At 37.7% G+C, this 5,000-nt stretch overlaps 1 long non-coding RNA gene across 1 annotated transcript in view; it reads right to left on the reverse strand.

Moving 5' to 3' along the window:
* Window positions 1-5,000, reverse strand: part of LOC138865061 (uncharacterized) — a 58,508-nt gene that overhangs the window by 41,291 nt on the left and 12,217 nt on the right. The window lies entirely within an intron of this gene.

Here is a 5,000-nt window from a genome sequence, read left to right on the forward strand (position 1 = left end):
AGCAGTAATACTTATCTACCTGTCTATCTATTTCATACATCTGATAATATCTTTCTATCTATCTGTTTATCTTTCTATCTACATATCATTCTACATATCCCTCGATCAATCCATTCATCTACCTATCTATTTACCTGTCTATCTATCTATCTATCAGTTTATTTATCCGTCAGTCTATCTATCTGTATGTCGGTCTATCTATCTATCAGTCTATTTATCCGTCCATCTATTTATCTAACAAACTATCCATCTATCTAACAAACTATCCATCTATCTGGCTATGTATCCACTCATCCATCCACCATCCACCTATCCATCTATCCACCCACCCATCCACCATCCACCTATCCATCTATCTATCCATCCATCCGTCCACACTTCCATCCATCCACCCATCCACCCAACAACATCCACCCTATCCATCCACCACCCATCCATCCATCCACCCATCCATCCACCCATCCATCCATCCACCCATCCACCTAACAACATCCACCACCCACCTATCCATCTATCCACCCACCCATCCACCCCTTTTATCCATCTATCCACCATCCATCCTTCCATCCATCTATCCATCCACCCAACACCATCTATCTCCCATAGATGGCTCGGTCTCCTACAATTATAGTAATTAGCCTGAATCTGCTGAGTCATCGAGGGCAGAATCTCATCTGTTATCTATCCTTGACACTGTTTTCTGGGACTTTGGTATCTATGGTAAGGGAACGGAAGGTCTAAGCTTGTATGCTCGACTAATCTTGTCTTTTATTCTTGGGGTGTATAATGTTTTGTTTTGTTTTATTATTATTTCTTGGCGTTTGTTCTATATTATTGTTATTCCTTTGTGTGTTGTTTTATTATCATTATTTCTCCGTGCGATTTTATTGTTATTTTTAATTATTTCTTTACTTGTATTTTGTTTTGTTTTTATGATAATTTTTTGCGTGTGTTTTTTACTACTTTTTGTGTGTGTTTTTTATCATTATTTCTTTTTTTGTGCTTGTGATTCTCTATGTTACTGAGTAAACTAGTTAACAGGTAAGAAATATTCTTAGAGAGATAGATAGAGAGATAGATAGACAGACAGATAGATAGATAGATAGATAGATAGATAGATAGACAGAGAGAGAGAGAAAGAGAGAGAGAGAGAGAGAGAGAGAGAGAGAGAGAGAGAGAGAGAGAGAGAGAGAGAGAGAGAGAGAGAGAGAGAGAGAGAGAGAGAGAGAGAGAAAGAGACAGAGACAGAGACAGAGACAGAGACAGAGACAGAGACAGAGACAGAGACAGAGACAGAGACAGAGACAGAGACAGAGACAGAGACAGAGACAGAGACAGACAGACAGAGACAGAGACAGAGACAGAGACAGACAGAGAGAGAAAGAGAAAGAGAGAGAGAGAGAGATAGAGCGAGAGACAGAGACAGAGAGAAAGAGAAAGAGAAAGAGAAAGAACGAACCAGAGACAGAAAGACCCTTTACCCTCCCTCTCCCTCTCCTCCTCCCTCTTCCTCTTCCTCTTCCCTCCCTCCCTCCTCCCCCCAGACCCCCCCAACTCCTTCCAGGGAGAGTGACAGCAACAATTACCTCGCCAAAATCACAATATCTAGTCATTATGTGAAAGAATTGGTGCCTTGGTTGATGGACAGACAGCGGCCCTGAGTTGTGAATGGGCGAAAGGGTGGGTGGGGGGGAGGGTGGGGGGGTTGGGGGGGTTGAGGGGACTCGTGTAAAAGCAATTTGATAAAAAGGTAAATGATGGAAATAATGATGATGATGATGATGATGATGGTAATAATGCTAATGATGGGGGTGGGTTTGGGGGGGGGGGGTAATGGGACTCGTGTAAAAGCAATTTGATAAAAAAGGTAAATGATGGAAATGATGATGATGATGATGATGGGGGGGGGGGGGGTAATGGGACTGTGTAAATGCAACTTGCTTAAAAGGTAAATGATGGAAGAATGATGATGATGATGATAATAATGCTAATGGTGATAATGGTAATAGTAATGATAATAACGATGATGGCAATAACAACGATGATAATAATAACCATGGTAATAATCACTAAACCACAACAACAATAAGAATAAAAACAATTACAGAAATAACAACGAAACAATATCAACAATAATGAAACTCAAAATGATAAGAATAATGCATAATAATCCTAATAACAAACAATGATGACAAATTCCCCAACAACTAAAGAAAGTCAGACATTATTAATAATATACATTCATACGATTACGGTTTTATCGTTTGTTTATTATTATTATTTTTTTTTTTTTGACATTTTTTTTCAGTTTCTCGTTCGTCAAAGAGCAATGTATGGTAATGATCTATAACAAGTGTTCTCTTTGTGGATAGAATTAATTAATATATATCAAGTAATTTTTTCTTTGCTTTCATGTGCTTCCATTTAGATATTCAGGCGCATTTTTGTGATCCAACTTGATAGGCAAATAATGAATACATAAAGGCATGCATAGATATATAAACATAAATAATTAGATACAAAGACATGGAATATATTCTCTTTCTCTCGCTGCCTATGTCTGACTCTGACTCTCTCTCTCTCTCTCTCTCTCTCTCTCTCTCTCTGCCTCTCTCTCTCTCTCTCTCTCTCTCTCTCCTTCTTTCTCTCTCTCTCTCCTTCTTTCTCTCTCTCTCTCCTTCTTTCTCTCTCTCTCTCCTTCTTTCTCTCTCTCTCTCCTTCTTTCTCTCTCTCTCTCCTTCTTTCTCTCTCTCTTTCCTTCTCTCTCTCTCCCCCTCTTTTTCTCTTTCCAAATCATCCCAATATATTCATACTCCAAACACTTACAAAATCAGACTAAAATATTCCATAAAACCCAGACAAGAAGACATCTACCCCCCCCCCCACCCAAAAAAAAAAAAAAACAATTCTCTTTAATAATGACTTAATTTAAATGGATCTCTATAGTTAAACTAAGCTTTATATACGAAGTGGAAAATTATATCTAGCTGCTTTTTTTTACAATTAATTACATGAATTCTCATCGCTGCACATGCGAAGTCAAGGCGATATCTCCTTTGCAATAATAAAAAAACGAAAACTCACGATAAAGAATAATAGAGAGATGAATCGCAGAGAGAAAGTGATAACTAGACAGTAAGAGAGAGAGAGAGAGAGAGAGAGAGAGAGAGAGAGAGAGAGAGAGAGAGAGAGAGAGAGGGAGAGAGGGAGAGAGGGAGAGAGAGAGAGAGAGAAAGAGAGAGAGAGAGAGAAAGAGAAAGAGAAAGAGAAAGAGAAAGAGAAAGAGAGCGAGAGAGAGAGCGAGAGCGAGAGCGAGAGCAAGAGATAGATAGATAGAGAGAGAGAGAGAGAAAGAGAAAGCGAAAGAAAGAGAAAGAGAGAGAGAGAGAGAAAGAGAGCAAGAGATAGATAGATAGATAGATAGAGAGAAGAGATAAGAATCGCAGAGAGGCAGGTAACAGGAGATATCAGTCACCAGAATTCCGCATCAACGCCGCCAGCTCATCGCGCATCTGGCACCTCCCCAGAGAAATTCCCTGGAGAGGAAAAAAAGTCGTTTTTCTTTTCTTATTACTTATGTTCTTATTACTTACATTATATTACTACTTTCATATTACTTATATCATATTTTCACTTTCCCATTACTTATTTTAATTTATCGCTTTATTATTACTTATATCATATTACTACTTTATTATTATATTATATCATTACTTTCTTATTACTTATATAATATTATCCTTTTCCTATTACGTATATTACATCATTGCTTTATTATTACTTATATTATGTTAAATTATCGTTTTTTCCCCTTTTTACTTATTTCCTTATATTTCCTTATTCCCGCCACTGCTAAATCACTCTCTCACTGTGTCTATTTTGCGGTTCTAGCAATGGGCGGCCGCAAAATAGGGGACCTCAGGCTGCTAGTTGCTTCGTGACTGTCAGCGAGATGCAACGTTGCGGTGCAGTTGGCAGAAATATTGCAAAAAAAGTTAGCGAGACTAAGTGCCGGCGAAACAGTAACCATAAACGTAATTTTTGGGAGCGTATCGTCCCTTCCTGTCTTTTGTTTCCATTCGCTGTGATGAATTCTTTGTCTTGTCTGTGTCTGTCTTTGTTTGTCTGTCTCTGTCTGTTTGTCTGTCTCTGTCTGTTTGTCTGTCTCTGTCTGTTTGTCTGTCTCTGTCTGTTTGTCTGTCTCTGTCTGTTTGTCTGTCTCTGTCTGTTTGTCTGTCTCTGTCTGTTTGTCTGTCTCTGTCTGTTTGTCTGTCTCTGTCTGTTTGTCTGTCTCTCTCTCTCTCTTTCTCCCTTCCCTCTCTCCCTTTCTCTCTCCATCTCTCTATGTTGGCTTTTATTTTATTCTATTTACTTTTATCTATCAATTTAGCATTATGATAAGAAAAAAATCAATTAAATTATCCTATTATGCGAGACACATTTTCAGAGAAAAAATCTACGGACTTTGCAACCCACGTTTAACTACCTCGACGAAAGAAAATAAATAATCTGGTAATTGAAGTTTACACACCTTCAGAGGTACAGTAAAATATACAGTTTTCCCCAGAGCATTTTTTTTTTTTTTTTTACAAATTACTTCAAAAGTACAACAAAAAATATATACATACAGTATCCCCCAAATTAACTTTCGCAACGAAACCTTTTAAAAACCACAGAAAAAAATACTGAATTAACCGCCAGAATTAAATCTTAAACCACAGAAAAAAAACACTGACCTTAATCCAAAGACCCAAACCTTTAACCACAGAAAAAAAACACAACTACATCATCAAAATTAGATCTTAATCTTAAACCACATAAAAAAACACCTTAAACCACGGAAAAAAAACCTTAAACCACAAAAAACACCATAAACCACAGAAAAAATACCCACTCAACTAAACCAACAAAACCAGATCTTAAACCACATAAAAAAACATCATAAACCACAAAAAAACACCATAAACCACAGAACACCCCCCCCCACTCAACTAAACCAA

The sequence above is a fragment of the Penaeus vannamei genome, chromosome 19 (genome assembly GCF_042767895.1).
Source record: "Penaeus vannamei isolate JL-2024 chromosome 19, ASM4276789v1, whole genome shotgun sequence".
NCBI lineage: Eukaryota > Metazoa > Arthropoda > Malacostraca > Decapoda > Penaeidae > Penaeus > Penaeus vannamei.